Genomic DNA, 20,208 nt, shown 5'->3' with positions numbered 1-20,208 from the left:
GGGCCTATCGTGCACTTGCTTGCTCTCAGCCCCACTGAGGCTGACTCTCAGAACCTTTCCTGGTTCTTACTGGTCAACTCTGGACTGTCAGTATTTTGTGGAAGGGATTCAGTTTCACGCAAGAAACATAGATTTGTGCAATTACAGTGGATTAAAGTGTTCTGACACTGACACAAGAAATCAAATTTTCTTACTATATTATATTTTTGTAACCATCACACAACCCGTGAACACTGCGCTGAAGTGATCACAGGTAGCATGATGCTTATAGACGACGAGGGCAAGGAGAGGCAAACCTTGGCTGTGATGGTGTGGTGAAGAGGAGGAGATAGCAACAATGACAAGTGGTGTGGCAGGGGGGCCTAGTGGGTGGGGCTTAGCCAGGGCCTAGGAGGTGAATAAGTGAGCAGCAGCAGCAAGGTCATAAGGCAAGTAGAGACTAGGGAGAGGTTTGCAGACCCATGGAGGGGGACAGGGAAGTTTGGAGACCCATGGAGAGAGCAAGGGAGGTTTACAGACCCATGGAGAGGGAGGGGGAGGTTTGAAGACCTGTGTGGAGGGCAGGGGAGGAGAAAAGTTTGGAGACCCATGGAGGAGAGGGAGGAATGGTTTGGAGACCTGTGGAGAGGGAGGAGAGAGGGTTGGAGACCTGTGGGGAGTGGGCAAGGTTTGGGGACCCTTGGAGGGGGAGGGGGAGAGCTTTGGCAACCAGTGCACAGGCAGGGGGGCTATGGCAATCCATGGGGGGTTAGAGGGTTGGTGAGGGGTGGGGCAATAGCTAGGGGCACCTGGCATAGGTAGTGGGAAGAGTGGGGAGAGGTGGTGGGGAGAGGGGCAGAGGGGATGGAGAGATGGCTAGGGGCACCTGGCAGGGAGAGTGGAGTGAGGCCTTGTGCGTGCCATAGGGAGGGATGTACAGCAGCCCCTAGTGCTTCTTTTTTTAAAAAAAAAAAGATTTTTGCAGTTAGGAGTGATGGGGAAATGCATTGAAAGTGTGGGATGAACAAATGGTTACTGTGAAGACATATAACCACCACACGTAAGACGACCAGGATGAAAGCTCATTGTTGTATAACCTCCCCACAAACAAATCAGAATAGGCTGTATTCAACTGTTTTACTCAGAGTAGACCCATTGAAATTAATGACCCTAAGTTAATCATGCCTATTAACTTCAATGGGTTTGCTCTCAATAGGGCTAACATTGAATACTACCTGATGAATTCTCAATCCCTTGGACCCCATCTGCACTATCCATTTAAAGCAGTATCATACCACTTTCATGGCTTCCCCCATGAATCTTGGGAACTGTAGTTTGTTAAGGCTGCTAAGATATGTTAGGATTCCCCCCCACTGAGCTACAGTTTCCCAGGATTCTTTGGGGGAGGCCTGTATAAAGTGATATGACGGTGCTTTAAATGGATAGTGCAGATGGGGCCTCTGTCTAACCTCCATGTAACCTTTATGCAAACAAATCAGGATGACTGCTCAATAAGGAGGGCTTCTGGAGGAGTTTACTGTTGAAAGAAAGAAAGAAACCAAACAACTAACCCCTGCTCTGTTTTGCTCTGCTACAAGATAAGCCTCAGCACCTCACTCTTAAAAGAGGTCACCCTCAAAGAAGGTTGCCCACCAAGGGTGACATTACTCTCAAGTATGGAGCCAGCGCTGTGTGCCACCAAAATGCTGATTCACAGGTAGGGATGGAAAATTCTGTCAGTTTCAGTTATCTCCATTTCTCATTTTTCCAACCTTAAACTAAGTTCTCCACATTTCTGCAGCAATTTGTGAATTTTTGTTTTTAAGAAATCCTAACGCAAATTCTCCAGCATTAGTATGAATTTCTCCTAATAAATATATATTTTGTAGGCAATTTTGACCAGTGTACACATTTTTGCAAGCAATTTCTCATCAAATCCCCAACATATGCATTTTTGTAAACATTGGCTGGTTGGCAAACTGCACTGCCAACTTTGAATAAGTGTGAATTTCGAAGGAGGGCTGTGTTTCGGTTCTGATATTGTTTTGGAAAGTGCAAATTTGATAGATTCGGCTTGAAATGCAAACTGAATCTAATTTCTATTCACAGGTATGTTCACCAGAATTTGGACACTACAAGTGAACACAGAAATAAAAAATTTGGAGCCCTGGGGTTGGTGTAGAAGCTGAGTTCAATCTGAACATACCTTTCTGAGCCTCATCAGCAGTCTGAAGTAGAACGATCCAGACACAGATTTGCCACCATCATGTCAATTAGGGCAAATGATGCATGATCAGTGTTACTGTTTATCAGTGATCCAAGTTACAGTATCACTGTTCAGTGTTTATTGGGTGGGTGCCTGCTAAGCCAAATGCTCCAGAGGCTGTCATCTTGCCTGATTTATTCCTTGAGAGAGATACAGCATTGTGTACTCCAGCTGAAGGAATCCGGCATGTTACTCCAGCATCAGCAATGCTCAAAATTTCCCTAGAGAATCATAAATTGTGAAAGCCAGTGCTACTATTTGGAGGTCTGAGACAGGGAATAGGTTAAACAAATGTAACACACACACACATCTCTTATTTCCCTGAGCAGATCCCCTCTGAGCTATTCATTCATGTCTTTCTCTCTCACACTGAAACCAATGAGACTTAAAAACAATTAACTCTGTTTGATAGCCACAGACTGGGTACATGACTGCTCATTTGACATTTCTAGGGCAATTTTCAAAATCATGAAGAATTTGTCTGCCTGTTGAGCAGAAAGCAGTTTATTCATTAATTCTTTAGCTCTGTTCAGCATACACGTGCTCAGACGTTCCCATCTCATTATCCAGTATGCTTATTGATATTCACTAAAATGCAAAAAAAAAGCCTTGCAGTTAAAAATGTACCTATACTGCAGATATATTTCTATCTAACTTTTAAAAGCGGGGAAATTGAGCTGCTATAGCGAATGAACCAGGGGAGTGGGAAGCCTGATCTTCTCTCTGAGATACTGCATAGGCCTATTGTTGTTGTTATGTGCCTTCAAGCTGATTACGACTTATGGCAACGCTATGAATCAGCGACCTCCAAGAGCATCTGATATGAACCACCCTGTTCAGATCTTGTCAGTTCAGGCCTGTGGCTTCCTTTATGGAATCAATCCATTTCTTGTTTGGCCTTCCTCTTTTTCTACTCCCTTCTGTTTTTCCCAGCATTATTGTCTTTTCTAGTGAATCTTGTCTTCTCATGATGTGTCCAAAGTATGATAACCTCAGTTTCATCATTTTAGCTTCCAGTGATAGTTCTGGTTTAATTTATTCTAATAAATTTGTAAAAATGCAAACACAATCTGGGTTAGGCTTTCACAGTCCAATCCACTTCCTGTGGAGCTTGGAAGAATTTGATAACATGTGCCTCTGAGCACATGTTTTATTGTATATTTATTAATATCAGATATTTTCATTCATTTATTGTTTACATTCTGTTATGTCTTATAACTGTTAGTGGATTATGTAAACTTCTTGATGTTTTAAGTCCCCTTGAACATACTGTAGATAGATTACTGTGGAAAGGCAGCATAGAAATAAATGGTGATGAAGATTGCATTGTATTGATACGTTTCTGTGATGTTCTGTAGGAAGGGGAGATCCTGAAAAGCTCTGAAAGTAACAAGACATGAAATTGTCCAATCTGAAATATAGACATTCAACATCTGTAAACTGGCTCTGAGGCACTGCATTGCATTGCTTTGCAAATTGATACATTCGGGAAATATAAGGAGCACAGAACACTGAGTGCTCTGAAACTGTCCAATCTGAATCACAAAGCAATGGGAAGTTTACCTGATCGCCAACTATGCCTAAGAGCAGGTCATCCTTTTTTGTAATTGCTTATAAAATGGAAACGTTTATTTATTTATTACATTTATACCCCACCTTTCTTTCATCAAGTACTGAACACAGTGTACATGTGGTTCCCAGGCAATCTCCCATCGAGGCACCGGCCACAGCCAGACCTTCTTAGCTTTAGCAAGATGTTGGCTTCATGTGCCTTCACACTATAGCCTGGAACTTTTAAGCCAATCTGTCTGAACCACAACATCAGCTGCCATTCAGAGCGCTCCTGCGGGTCCCAATCTGGGCCAAAGTTACACCAAGAAAAAGGTTGGTCTAAGAAAATAATGTTGCACATCTCCCCAATCTCTGAGCGGTGAGATTTCAGGGGTCCCTGAGCTCATCCAGGGTTTGGTTTCCTTTGGGAAGAAGGTCAGTGGAGACTGTGGTGTCTTTATGAAATATGGTTTATTTATTTACACACATTTCAACCTGAGCTTAGGATGGAGGGGTTCAAGGCATCAACAGTCCAATATCCAGCTTTCCCATCAGTGTTACAGGAGGCATCCTAAAGCCATGGTGCAGAGAGACAGCCTCTCTGACTGCCTCCAGTTCCCAGCCTTTCTCAGACAACTCTACACACACTCAAAACCCAAAACTTCTGCTAGCCGCCAGGAGGGGGGGAAGGCTCTCCTGCAGAGTTTAAATGACAAAAGGATCTTCCTGGCCCATTCACCAGTTGCTAGGCACTTGAAAGACCCATTAGCAAACTGGCCACTCTATTAGCTTAACAAAAGAAACTCCAGCAGAGCCAGCCCCTCACCCCAAGGCACAGGATTCCAAATCAGAGGCTGGAAAGGGACTCACAGGGATCATCCATTCCAACCCCCAAACTCACAACAATAATTATAATGGAAGTCAATGGGGAGTGTTTACTCGCAGGTGGTTGTATTTGCGGGAGATGGCTTTTCCTTTTCCGTGGATACATGCAGCTCCTGGCTGAGCCAATGTTCTGCTGGCCCAGCAGCTTCCAAATGGCAAATGGATGCCACATCCCTTCCACTGGTTCCCTCTGAGTTGGATTGCTCTGTAAGCCAAGAACTACCTTAATGTTCAAGCCAGCAACAAATACCTTGCCTATGTCCCTTTTATTCCTATCCTGTAATTAAACAAGGAAGAGGAAGGAGGATAGATGTACTATTATGCAGTAGCATAGCTGCTCATCCTTTAAGAATTCTAGTAATAGGATTATTGAGAAACTAGTCTAGCCAATGCAGATCTCATAAATTATCCCAGGAATCAGTATATGTATGCATATTAGTAAGCGACCAGAGCAGTTGCTTAAGAGCTCATAAACTGCATAAGAAAAATATGAAAAGGGCAAATGTGTCAATGAACGAAAAGAGTGTGTGTGGGGGGAATATGAATCCAGATGCATAAACGGCGTTTGCCAGAAGCCAGTATTTAATGAGTGTATTGTACTGCTATCTTCACAGTTTTCTATAGCTCTACACTAATTTTTACTACCTGCTTGTATTCTGCAGAATATTTGCATGACAGCTATCTCAAAATATGGGCAGCTAAATGGAAGTATAAGGCTTCTATGCCAGTTGTTTCATTTATAGCCCTGGAGTACCTTCGGGCATCATCAGGGGAATACTTGCCTACAAATCTCCTTGAAATCTGTAGTTATATATGAGCTAGGGATCATTAACAGGGGTTCCAGAGGACTCATAAAAATCACATTCCAAATCCTGATGCTTCTAAGCAAAAGGACCGTGCCTTAAGTACACTGTGTACAGTATGTATATCACCCAGGCTCCAATTTGCTAAGACATTGTTCTTCAAGGAGGAGCCCAAGCATAACATCCAACCCTCCAAGTTTCTTCTGCTTTATTTCTCATCATTCCTTCATTTATTTGAAGCCAAGGGATGGGGGTGAAATTCAATTCAGTGTGCATTTAAAGCGGAAGCTATTAAATTTGCACTTTCCAAAACAATATGAGAACCGAAACACAGCCATCCTTTGAAATTCACACTTAATCGAATGTTGCGATGCAGTTCTCCAACCAAACAAGGTTTACAAAAATGCATATACATTAAGGAAAAGTGTGCCTAAAAATGAATAAAATATGTATTTATTTATTTATTTATATCCCGCCCTTTCTCCCAGTAGGAGCCCAGTGAAAATAGCATACCAAAATGCATTATAATAGAAGAAATTGCTTGCAAAAATGTGTGCATTAGTCAAAACTGAACTGAACCAATATGAGAACCGAGACACAGCCATCCTTTGAAATTTACACTTATTGGATTTTTACCATGCAGCTCTCCAAACAACATTTACAAAAATGCTTATATTAGAGAAAATTGCTTGCAAAAATGTGTCCACGAGTCAAAACTGCATACAAAAATGTTTTCTTATTAGGAGAAATTCACACTAAAATGCTGAAGAATTTTCATGAGGATTTTTAAAATAAAAATTTGCCAATTGCTGCAGAAATGGGGAGAATTGAATTTAAGATTGGAAAAATGAAAAATCAGAGAACTAAAAGTGAGAGATGGCCTTCCATCCCTATGTGCGTCCTTGTCCAAAACATCTGCAGGGCACCAGGTGGAGTATGGTTGCTCCATTTCATTCTATTTAACCTCTGAATTATATCAAAGTCACAGCCAAATGTTTAGATGACAGTTCCCAGCTTGAATGAAAATAAATAGTGTAAGGCCAGCAGTCTATATCCTGGCACATCACAGTCTGTGCTACCACATTGCTGCATGCCAAGTATGTTTGCCACCCATTGACCATGCAGTTCAGCAGCAAAAATATTGCCCCAATTATCTACACTGTGCCCTTTGAGAGATGATTCCCTTATCACATTCACCTGCATGATCATCACAGCAATCCATCACCTTCACCTTTACTTTTGAAAGAAAAAGGAGGAGAGGAGGATATAACTGACTCTTGTAAGTAGCATGAACAAAGAGTATTTGAGGAAGCACTACATCAGGGGTGAGGAATCTTTGGTCATCCAGATGCTGTTGGACTCCAACTCCTATCATCCTCAGCCGGCATAGCCTATAATAAGAGATAGGGATGGAAAGATCTGTCAAATTCGGTTCTCTCTCAGTGTTTTAATGTTAATGTCTCCTAATAAATGCATTTTTGTATGCCGTTTAGACTAATGTACACACTTTTGTAAGCAATTTCCTCTAACAGAAAGCCAGTTTTGCATGTTATTTTCACTATGTTCATTTTTATGCACAATTTCCCCTAATATATGCATTTTTGTAAAATTCCCAGGACTTTGGCTGTGCTTGCCAAACACTATTTTCCAAGTTCGCTGTCATATTAAAAAATGGAGGCTCATATTCAATGTTCTTCCAGCCATTGAAATTAATGCATCATTACATTTATCTCCAGAGTTATTAATACATCCCTTTAGAGCTAACAGCCGGCCAATCTAAATTTAGATGAAAGCTCTCCTTAGCAAACTGCAAGGTCAGAGCCAACACAATGCAAAGGCAGTCATTCAAAATGAAGCATAGGTTAACTTAGGAAGAATAACAAAACTATTCCTAGAGGACAGGCCTGCACAGTATTAAAATTCAAGTCAGTCAATTTAAAGAGAAAAAAATACAATTGTCCATCTATATCATTAATCACATGAAGGGTAATGCCCGAATAGGACTAAAATGTTTCCATATCCACTTGGAGATTTACCAACTCTTAGAGCTGTCATTTTCTAGGGTCTCTAGCAATTTACATGTTATTTCAAAATAACAAGACATCCTATAGACAACATGGGCCATAGACCAGCCTTTCCCAACATTGGGTCCCCAGATGTTGCTGGACTACAACTCCCATCAGCCCCAGCCAGCATGGCCGATGGTCAGGTATTATGGGACCTGGAGTCCAGCAACATCAGGGGACCCAAAGTTTGGGAAAGGCTGCCATAGACCATAGACCTAAGGGGATCACTCCTTTGGGGAGGAATTAGAGGTAGGGCACACTCTGTTGTATTAGTATAGATCATCCTCTCTGGGTGAGAGCTGCGGGAAGAGGGATGTTAGGTACAGTCTCCCTGTGTGAGGCATGGGTTGCCGATGTTTTTGCGGTTATCTGATGGCTTCAAAGGAAATCTAGGGTGAGAGATCAGAGTAAAGGAGGTGATTAAAGTCACCTATTGTCAACATGACAATGGCTCTCAATGAGAATTAACGAGAGGCTTTTGTTTGAGCACTTAAAAGCATATGAACAAGCTGCCAGGAATTGTGTGCACATTATTTTTAGCTGATGGAAAAATCATAAACTCCTTGATGGTTTTATACTATTTGGTATAGTACTGCCATACAGTGGCTGCTGGTTTTAATATTGTTAATATGTGATTGCACTGGAAATGCTTATTATATTTGTTTGGTACTAATTGATATGTTTTAATGATTGTTTATTTTATAATAATTTAAAACGTTATAAATGTTTTATATTATCAAAATGAATTATTTGGATTGTCATATTATGTTTTGAAATTATCTAGCAGTTGAGTGTTGTTGTTGTGATTCATAGATTTGCATGAGGGTGGTAGTCTGAGCTGCTTTGGACACACATTTATATGGGAAGTGGCATACCAGTTGAAATAATAAATTGATAAATAAATAAGGTTAGTCATGTGGGTAATATATTTCTATTCATTGTAGTTTGGGGCATTTTATGATTAGTCATTTCACCTCACAAATGTCCAGGACTTTGGCTGTAGTTGCCCAACACTATTTTGCAAGTTACCCGGTACCAGAATATAGGGACAGTTGGACTTTCTGGTATGAAGGTAAAATAGGGATGGGGGAGAAATTCAATTCAGTTCATATTTCAAGCTGAATCTATCAAATTTGCACTTTCTGGAACAACTGAGGACCAAAACACAGTCTCGCTTCAACATTCACACTTACTTAAATTTTGCAGTGCAGTTCAGCAACCAAACAATGTTTACAAAAACGCATATGTTAAGGGAAAGTGTGCATAAAAATGAATATATGAGTGAAAATAACATCTATTTGTTTGTTTGTTTGTTTGTTTGTTTGTTTGTTTATTTGCTGTCTCACCCTTCCTCCCAGAAGAATCCCAGGGCAGCAAACAAAAACATTAAAAGCACTCTAAAACATCTTTAAAACAAAAGAGTTTAAAACATATTAAAACAAAACCTCTTTAAAAACCTCTTTTTTTGACAAAAGCTTTAACAACATCTTAAAAAGCAATTCCAACACAGATGCAGACTGCGATAAGGTCTCAATGTAAAAGGCTTGTTAAAAGAGGAAGATCTTCAGTAGGTGTCAAAAAGATAACAGAGATGGTACCCGTCTAATATTTAAGGGGAGGGAATTCTAAAGGGTCGGTGCCACTACACTAAAGGTCCATTTCCTATGTTGTGCAGAATGGACCTCCTGATAAGATGGTATCTGGATGCCCCATATCAACTGGGTATATATGATGAGAAATTGCTTGCAAAAATCTGTACATTAGTCAAAACTGCATAACAAAATCTGTTAATTACGATGAATTCACACTAAATTACTGGAGAATTTTCATGAGAATTTTTTTTAAAAACAAAACTTTGAAAATTGCTGCAGAAATGTGGAGGAAATGGAGAGACCCAGACCTGCCAGATCATTCCATCCCTAAGGCAAAACATCAAAAGCTTCCTTATACCTCAGTCTTATACCTCAGTCTATTTCATTGAGCGCAGTGTAAGCAGTGGCTCTTCAGTTTCCCTGGCACTTTTCCATTGCTCACTACTATTGGTAGGTCATGGAAAAGACCTAAGGAAGGGCTGTAGCTCAGTGGCAGAGCACCTGCTTTGCATGCAGATGGTCACATGTTCAGGTCTTGCGTAGCATGATACACAGAAGCCCTGAAGATCACACTGTAGAATACCAATTGTAGAATACCAATTGTACTGGGCACTGCTGTCTATGCCAAAGGCAATGTCCATCACTGGGAGAACCTTTGTACAAAATGCATTTCTTTAAAGTAGCTATTTTAGCTTTTTGCAGAAAAAACAACCCAAGAATCTGTGACTGCTTCATAGGAATAGGGGGTGGGGTGGTGGAATTCAACGCAGTTCTCATTGAAAGGTGAATCTACCTATTCACTCTTTCCAAAACAATACACAAACTGCAACACAAACATCCTTTGAAAGTTGCCTTTCTCTGAATTTTACAATACAGTTCTCTAGCCAAATCATGTATACAAAAATGCACAAACTAGGGTATTATTATTATTATTTATTAAATTTATATACCGCCCGACTAGCAATAGCTCTCTGGGCGGTGAACATAAAATAGCATAAAAATACAATGAATAACAAAATAATACTAAAATACAATCAACAATCCAATACAATAAACATTTTTAAAAGTAAATCAGTGTAACTTAAAATGCTTCAGAGAATAGGAAGGTTTTGACCTGGCACCGGAAGGAGAGCAGAGTCGGCGCCAGGCGTACTTCCTCGGGGAGACTGTTCCATAGTTCGGGGGCCACCACTGAGAAGGCCCTAGATCTTGTCATCACCCTCCGGGCCTCCCTGTGAGTTGGAACCCGGAGGAGGGCTTTCATAGCAGAACGTAGTGCACGGGCCGGTTCATATCGGAAGAGGCGTTCCGCAAGGTATCGTGGTCCCACACCGTATAAGGCTTTATAGGTTAATACCAACACTTTGAATCTGGCCCAGAAACATATTGGCAACCAGTGCAAGCTGGCCAGAACAGGTGTTATATGCTCGGACCGCTTGGTCCTTGTCAGCAATCTGGCCGCCGCATTTTGCACTAGTTGTAGCTTCTGAACTGTCTTCAAAGGTAGCCCTACGTAAAGCGCATTACAGTAATCCAAACGTGAGGTTACCAGAGCATGTATGCATAAAAATAACATACAAACTGTATTATATTAGGGGAAATATAAATATATGGGGAAATATGCTTTGCAAAAAAATGTGTATATTGAGAGAAATTAACATTAAAGTACTGATGATTTTTGAGAACTTTTTAAAAAAGAAGTTGGAAACTGATGTGAAAATGACCTGAGGGTTATCTCCAATGCTAGTCCTACTCAGAGTAGAAGCACTGGTATTAATGGATATGGCTAACTTGGGTCCATTACTTTCAAGGGATCTACTCTGGGTAGCAGTTAGTTGTCAACACCCCTGAATTTAAGGCCACATCAACACCAGACATTTATTCCACTCTGAAGAGTGAAGACTTCCCTCAAAGAATCCTGGGAACTGTTGTTAGTGAAGGGTGCTGAGAGTTGTTAGAAGACCATTATTCCCCTCACACAGCTACAGTCACCAGACTTTTCTGGGAAGAGGAGCTGACTGTTAAACCATTCTGGCCACTGGAGCTCTGTTAGGGGAATCAGAGTCTCCTAACACAAACTACACTTCCCAGAATTCTTTGGGGGAAGCCATGACTGTTTAAAGTGGAATAAATGTCTGATGTGGTTGTGGCCTAAGGCTGAGGAAACAGAGAGAAAGTGACATTTACAGATTTGCCCATCCCTGCTCCTTCAGGGCTAACATATCTGGTTTGGGAGTGAGCTTTCAAAGGCAACAGAAGACAAACAAAGCATCATATGAATAACTTCCAGGCCATGAAGCACAGAAAGATGTACGAGTGCAGCATCTGGACTTTTCCTTATTTCTAAATCAAACCCACAGACCAGGCATGAGGCCAACCTGCTAGTCTCAAAATAGGAGTTCCCATTCCTTAACATTGGGCATCAGACATCACTTCCAAACTGGGAGAAGCACTAATATTATCTTCAGATGTTCTTCTCCTTAATTCAAAGGGCTGCTTTGTATTTTAATGTATTTTTAGAGTCAGCGGACTATGCCGAGAGGAATGGACCAAATGGACCGAAAGGCCTAGAGGCACCATCCCAAGAAAGGTGGGTGCAACTTACGGGCATTCATTTGTTTCATCACAAAGGAAAAATTGAGCCAAATAGGATTCATGTGGTCCAAATTTTTTCTTTGTTACAAACTGCATGTTACGAGTCTTCATTATTTCCATTATTGGAAAGTGAGCGATTTTCTTCTTATTTTTTCAGGCAGCTGAAGCTGATTTGGGTGGCCACTTAATGAAGGTGGGCAATCCACATGGTAATCTGCTGTAGACCAGGTCCAGGGGTAAGGACCCTCAGGCCCTCCAGGTCTTTCTATCTGGCCCTCAAAACTCTTCCCGGGGAACACCCCTGACCGGCTTTGCTTCTCATGTGTGCGTGAGAGAGACTTTATTGTTATTGTTTTTAGCCAATGGCCATTACAATATGGAGAAACATACAAAATAACATATTTATAAAACATTTATAAAAAATTAAATTTCAATCCAATGAAACATGGATAAAACCCTAAAACTACAAATGGGAGTGATAAGAATTTACTACATTTGCTTAGATTAGGAACACACTCAGTAGAGCTCCCCTTAGCTTTCAACATTGGTGTAACTCAGGAAGGCCATTCTGATCTTTGTTGCGGCTAATGCAAACAAGGCTACCCTATAAGTAACAAATTTATCTGTATCTGATTTAGCAGCTATCTGCTCTTAAGCCCATCTGGTTGGCCTTCTAAAGAAGTCTGAAAAGGAAGGATGAACTTGGCCCTTGGTGAATTATATAAAGGGCAGTATATGATATATTACTCCATACCTTCAATTTGCCCTGATCCACATCTTTTGATGGTTTTTTCTGTATCTACCAGCCAGATACTGAGCGGGCATCAGCTGAAATCTGAACTGAGTGAAAGCATCCCTTACAGGGAAAAAAGTTAACTCCCCCAAATAAGTGGCCCTTTTGTAATCTGATTTGATTTTGGCATACCAAATGGCAGGCTTACAATTCTTTGTATATTCAGAATCTTTTTGAGCATCTTTGCCAAAAACTAAATCCCAGATCTTATGTTTGGATGCATCCTGCATTGTCATAGCTGAGGAGATCGAGTAACTCAGCATCAGGAATCTGCAGGATTGTACCCAACCTGTAGTTCCAAAATTTATGTATTTATTTATTTATTGCATTTATATACTGCCTCATAGCCGAAGCTCTCTGGGCTGTTTACAACAATTAAAACATTAAAAACAAGTATACATATTTAAGACCATACCAAATTAAAACCCATAAAAACTGATAGGCAAGTTAAAAACCTACTATTCAAATGATGTTTAAAAAATGTCTGGGAGAAGAGGAAAGTCTTGACCTGGTGCCAAAAAGATAACAGTGTTGGCGCCAGTTGCACTTCATCAGGGAGATCATTTCATAATTTGGGGGCCACCACTGAGAAGGCCCTCTCCCCGGTTGCCAGACTCCCAGCTTCCCTCGGAGTAGGCACCCAGAGGAGGCCCTTTGATGTTGAGCGTAGTGTATGGGTGGATTCGTATTGGAAGAGGAGTTCAATCAGGTATTGCGGTCCCAAGCCATGTAAGGCTTTATAGGTTAAAACCAGCACCTTGAATCAGGCTTGGAAACATACAGACAGCCAATGCAAGCGGGTCAGAATCGGTTTTATATGTTCGAACCGTCTGGTCCCTGTTACCAATCTGGCTGCTGCATTTTACACAAGCTGCAACTTCCGAACCATCTTCAAAGGCAGCCCCAAGTAGAGTGCATTGCAGTAATCTAACTTGGAGGTTTCCAGAGCATGAACAACTGAAGCCAGGTTATCCCTGTCCAGATAGGGGCATAGCTGGGCCACCAACAGGAGTTGGTGGAAGGCACTCCGTGCCACTGAGGCTACCTGAGCCTCAAGTGAAAGAGATTGTTCTAGGAGAACCCCCAAGCTACGAACCTGCTCTTTCAGGGGGAGTGAGACCCCAACTAGGACAGTTTGGACATGCACCATTCGGTCAGATGAACCACCCACTAACAGCATCTCAGTCTTGTCTGGACTGAGCCTCACTTTATTAGCCCTCATCCAATCCATTGTCGCAGCCAGGCACGGGTTCAGCACATTGACAGCCTCACCTGAAGAGGATGAGAAGGAGAAATAGAGCTGCATGTCATCAGTGTACTGATGGCAACACACTCCAAAACTCGGGATGACTGCACCCAACAGTTTCATGTAGATATTGAACAGCTTGGGGAACAGAACTGACCACTGGGGAACTCCATACTGGAGAATCCACAGGGCCGATCAATGTTCCCCAAGCACCACCTTCTGGAGCCGACCCACCAAGTAGAAGCGGAACCACTGACATGCAGTCCCTCCCACTCCCAACTCAGCCAGTCTTCCCAGAAGGATACCATGGTTGATGGTATCGAAAGCCACTGACAGTTCAAGGAGAATCAACAGAGTCACACTTCCCAGTCTCTCTCCCAACAGAGGTCATCATACAGGGTGACTGTGATGTCCTTATATGTTAAAACCTGTAAATATGGTAAGTGCAGGTTTATTAAGGGATATATGGTAAGTGAATTGAATGAGAGGGGGGAGAGCATGGGTTGGAAGGCTGGAGAATGCTGGATGATGATTGGCTGAGTGTTTGAATGGCTGAAGGTATAAATGGGAGGATGACAGTTGAGAGGCAGTCGGTTGGTGAGAGTTGTTGGAGAGTCGTTAGTGGAGAGTTATTTGGATGGGTTGGTTGGCAGAGTTCTGAAGGAGGGTTGGATTATATCTGGCTGATATTTAGACAGTATATATATGACCAGAAACATAAAGAGTGACACTATATGAAACCATACGTTTGTTAAACATTCCTAAAGTAATCTTGTTATTTCCTGGTGTTATCAAATAAATACTTTTATTGGTTTACCAAAAGCCTGATCCTTGGCTGGGAATACACAGATCAGAAGGGAGGGCAGGGTAATTACCAAGGCTGAAGGGAAACTGTATCTAATGGTGGCAGTGGTGAAGGGAGATATTATAACAACGTCAAGTATCCAGAGCAACCCAGGATTGTATGGTTTATAGACAAAGATACAAGGGGGTTGTGGACAGCAAGGGCACCCAGACACAAAGTAACAAGCTATAGAGAGACTGAGGCAAAGTCTCTAGCAGTATTGTTTACAGGAGTGACTGGTGGTGCTGCCTAGCAGTGGGATCTTGTGAGATCTGTGCTAGAGCGGAGTGAGAAAAAATAAAAACGACGATCCTGACTGGTGGTGTCCTGAGGTGGTGCCTAGTGAAAGGCAGTAGCCACAAGCAGGTGGGAACCCGACAGGGGGAGCCAAAGGTGGGATTGTCACAGCAACCAAGGCTGTTTCCCTGCCAAAACCAGGGCTGAAACCCAACTGAAATGGATCCAGATAATCAGTCTCATCCAAGAGTGTCTAGAGCTGGCCTACAACCACTCATTCAAGGACCTTGCCCAGGAATGGAACATTTGCCACTGGCCTATAGTTATTAAGATTTTCTGGGTCCAGGGAGGGCCTCTTCAAAAGTAGTCTCACTACCCCCTCTTTCAGGCAGCCAGGGACCACCCCATCTCACAGAAAGGCATTAATCACTTCCCTGGCCCAGCCAGCTGTTCCATCCCTGCTAGCTTTTATTAGCCAAGAAGGGCAAGGATCCAGTACAGAAGTGGTTGCACGAACCTGTCCAAGCACCTTGTCAACATCCACAAGCTGTACCAACTGAAACTCATCCAAGAAATCGGGACAAGGCTGTGCTCTGGATACCTCACTTGATTCACCTGCTATAACACTGGAGTCTAAGTCCTGGTGGATGCTAAAGATTTTATCCTGGAAGTGCCTAGTAAATTCATTACAGCAGGCCTCAGATGGTTCTACCATGTCCTTGGGGCCAGCATGTAATACCCCTGGACAATTCTGAAGAGCTCCGCTGGGCGAGATAGTGATGATTTGACAGTGGCAGCAAAATATTGTTTTTTTGCTGCCCTCACTGTCCCTAAATACAGCTTACCATAGGCACTTACCAGTGTATGATTGCATCCACCAGGAGTTCGTCTCCATCTCCTCTCAAGCCGTCTCCTATATTGTTTCATCGCTCTCAGCTCTGGGGTATATACCATGGAGTCGTACGAGCTCTACACAGGAGAGGCATTCGGGAGCAATCATGTCAACCTCCCAGGTCATTTCTGTATTCCACAGTTCAACCAGGGTTTCGACAGGAGCACCAGCCCCATCAGCTGGAAAACTCCCCAGAGCCCTTTGGAAACCATCCAGATCTATTAGTCTCTGGGGGCAGACCAACTTAATAGTCCCCCACCCTTGCAGAGGGGAAAAGCTGCTATAAGTCTAAACTTCAGCAAGCAGTGATCTGTCCATCACAAAGGGACTGATGTAAGACCCCCCACTTTCAGATCACCATCTCCATGTCCAGTTGCAAAAACCAAATCTAGAGTATGTCCTGCTACATGTGTTGGGCCAATGGCATATTGAGACAGTCCCATTGTTGTCATGGAAACCATGAAATCCTGAGCCGCCCCGGATAAGGTGGCCTTGGCATTCATTCATTCATTAGATTTATTATGGTCAATTGACCAGCCAGGGTGGCCTTGGCATGGATATTGACATTCCCCAGAACCAACAGTCTGGGAGATCTCAACAATACACCTGAGACCACCTGTGTCAGCTCTGCTAGGGAGTCTGTTGGGCAGTGGGGTGCGCGGTACACCAACAGAATCTCCAGTCTGTCCCGCTGACCCAACACAAGGTGCAAACACTCCAGACCAGTAGCCACATGGACAGGGTGCTTGCAGAGGGAGATGAAGCTCCTATAGACCACAGCAACCCCTCCTTCCCGAACCTCAGGTCTACCCTGATGCTGAACCAAAAAGCAGAATTTTGCTAAATGGTGTTCTGGCATCACTAATAACTTTTTCCAATACAATATAATGGATTTGTGTATACGTGCTTTTTAAGAAGGGTGACCTTCTTTACTCCTTAATAATGCGCCAGGTGTACTATGTGCTATGGCCAAAAGCAGGCACAGGAACTTGTTTTGGATTATATCCAGTTTGTCTCTGCAATGCTCACCACAAATTGCTGCTCCGTATAAAAGATAAGACACAATCTTCGCCACAATTTTTTTTTAGCTTTGGTTCTACTAAATGATAACCCTCAGTATAATAGAGTTTCTTTATAGACCCCAATAAATGGGCAGCTGAGGATGTAATTGCCTCAAGGTGGGTATGCCACAAGGTGTTTTCGGAGAAATGGAGCCTTAGGTGTTTAAATGAGCAACATTGTTCTATACTGTGCCCATCCAAAGTCCATTTATGCTGCTCATGCCTCTTAGCAAAAACCACAACTTCGGTCTTATTATAATTGATAGTTCTTCTTGTTTACAATAAGTTCCAAATTTGGACTTCCGGGAAGGGTGACTTCGCTTGTGCCTGCTTTTGAGACGGGCTCCCGCCTCAGAAGAAGCTTATTCAGATATAAATCAGTCAGAACATTTTTTTTTTGACTGATGAAATTTCTCCCGGGCAGGGAGAAACATAGATATCAACCTCAAAAGCCTGTTTTTGTTGGGAGGACTGGATTTCATTAATTTATGAGAAAAGGTCCAGCCAGCAATGCCGGACGGACTTCCGAACAAGCTCTATCTGATTAATGCGACACGTTTATCTTTTCTTTAAAGAGAAAACGGACTAACAGGCAAGCACCCTTCTTTCTATTCTTTTTTTTACTTGGTTTAAATTGTTGCAGCAAAAAGAGATTTGTCAAATGAATCAGCTCTAAAGAACTTCTGGGTGAGCTATAACTCTTCTCTGTTATTCACGAAATTAACAGGTTATCTCTGTTTCTATTGCAAAAAGCTGTCCTGGAAGTGCATTCTAAAGATATAAACAGAAGAGGGATTTCTATTCCGAGGAGAAAAAAATAAAAAATATGAACTTTGGAACATTATATTGTCTGGGACTATTCTCTTTTTGGTCTATTTTATTTTGACGAATCTGCTTCTTCACGACGCCACTAACTGTTTTGATGCTGGGAACTAAATTTGTTTTGTATTCTTGAACATAGAGAGATAAGGCAGGCTGCTCTGTTTATACTGTGATGTCATCAAGCCTGGAATATTAACCCAATTGTTGCTGAAATAAGAAGTGGTTCTTTATTTTTGTTTTGTTTTGTTTTCGTGGTTTTAAAAATGGCAATCAAGAAAGTGGCTGAGAATCTGGAAGTAATTATGTTTCAGAAAATAATGGATGAGATTGAGATAACGAAACAAACCCTGCGACAGGGCAGTAAGGAGCTGAAAATTGAACTGAGCAAAATGACGCAGGAGCTTAAAGAAATAGGGGATCCTGTGAGAGAGGAGAATGAGATCAGAGATGAGAAAAGAAAAAATAAAGGGAAGATACAAGCCCTGGAGATTGGAACAAATGTGGAATTGGAAAAAGATCTGGAGTTTATGGATATTAGAAATAAAATCTACTGTTTGGAATTTAACGTTATCTCTGAAGAAATTAATGAAGATATTAGAGATAAAGTTATCAATGGCTTGGATAATCTTCTGGACTGGAATGACGTGATGGAGCTTGATATAGAGAAAATCTATGGAATTAACTGCAGCCATGTGACAATGGAAAAACTCTCAAGAGATGAGCCAGTGCATTTTGTAAAAAAGAAGAACACAGATATGACTTTACAACAATATTTCAGCAACTTATTCAGAATCGATGGCAAGAAAATATTTGGGATAGAGGAAATTCCCATCAGACTCTTATTATATGACTATGGCTATGACAGCAAGATTATTATGGAATACTGATAATGGAAGATTGGACACTGAAATTACTGAACTTAACAGGATTATTGAAGATGGAAGATGGAATTAATATGGATAATGGAATAATGGCTATTGAAATTATTGGACCTAACAGATTTTGATGAGATGGATTAATCGATATGTTTATTTGGACTATGGTTATGACAATAAGATTATTATTATTATTAACGAGATGGATTAATCGACATGTTTATTTGGAGAAAAATTGATAGATATATTTCTTAAAGAATTGAAACCTCTCTTTGACTTTTTGTGGAAAGAATAAAGTAATGTTTATGAGATTTGATGATTAATTAAGATAACTACTGGAGGAAAGTGATTTTATAATATAATTTAAGAGATAGGATTGTTATATATTGTAGACCTATAACTGATTTGATCTGAGACAAATGGGAAGTCAACATTTTATTTTTTTGTTTAATCATTTTTGTTTTGTTTTGTTTTTTGTCTTTGAATGTTTTATGATTTTGTTTTGTTTGTTTTATGAAAATTTGAATAAAAATTATTGTAAAAAAAAAAAAAAAGTTCCAAATTTGGTAAGCAGTCTTCTCAGGGCCACACATGTTAAAGAGATGAGGGCCATGTCGTCTGCAGAAAGCAGAACTGGGATCTTCTGTTTCCCAACAGCAGGAGGGAAAAAAGAAGGGTCAAGAATTTCCTGCATAATATCATTTAGATAAAGGTTGAATAGGAGTGGTGCCAAAATGCAACCTTGTTTGACACCCCTTGATGTGGGGATTAAGTCCGAGAGAGAGCCTACCCTGCCAACTCGGATCTTAATGTCGGTGTTAGAATAAAGCTGTTGTATAAGAAATAACAGGCATCTGTCTAATGAGCTGGCATCTAATTTCCCCCATAAATGCTGTCTATCTATGGAGTCAAAAGCAGATGATAAATCTACAGAGGCAACATATAGTTTCTTTGATGCACTATGTACATATTTTTTGAATAAGATCATTCAAACCAAAGCACTTATCAATTGTGCTAAAACCCTTCCGAAAACCAGCCTGCATTGGGGATAAAATATGTTGCTTTTTTACCCAAAGTTCTAGTTTATCTAAAAGGTGTCATGCATATATTTTAGCAGGGACATCCAGTAAACTTATTGGGCAATAATTTTGGGGTTCCCCCCAATCGCCTTTCTTGTAAATTGGGACAAAAATCCTGGACGTCCAGCTTGCTGGCAATATTCCAGTGCATTAATTGTTGTGAATAATGTTGCCTAGATTGGCGCCCACCATGCTGGATCTATAAGAAAAATTTCAGCTGGTAGCATATCCCAACCTGGGGCTTTACCCAGGGGGAGCTTCCTAATAAGACTTTTTATTTCTGCTACACTAACAGGGGGCCACACGGGGAACATCTCTATGGCTGACTAATCCATTCTATCTCCCTGCTTGATCATCTTCAAGGTTTCCTTTGTACATATTTCCAAAATACAAGACCCATTTTGCCATTGGGATTTGACCCTCCACTGCTGGTTTAATTTGTCTGAGACCACATGCTATGAGGTCCCAAAAGTATTTTTCATTCTTACTAATAATAGCTTGCCCAAGATCTTTCCAAAATTTGGTGACATAAGCCTTCTTTTTCCCTCTTAAGATGTTCTTATATGTGCGTCTCTGTATTAAAAACCTCCTAATTTGCTCATCAGATTTATTTTTCCTTAGA

Source organism: Rhineura floridana, chromosome 12 (genome assembly GCF_030035675.1).
Source record: "Rhineura floridana isolate rRhiFlo1 chromosome 12, rRhiFlo1.hap2, whole genome shotgun sequence".
Taxonomy (NCBI): Eukaryota; Metazoa; Chordata; class Lepidosauria; order Squamata; family Rhineuridae; genus Rhineura; species Rhineura floridana.
Note: the sequence above shows the minus strand (reverse complement) of the source record.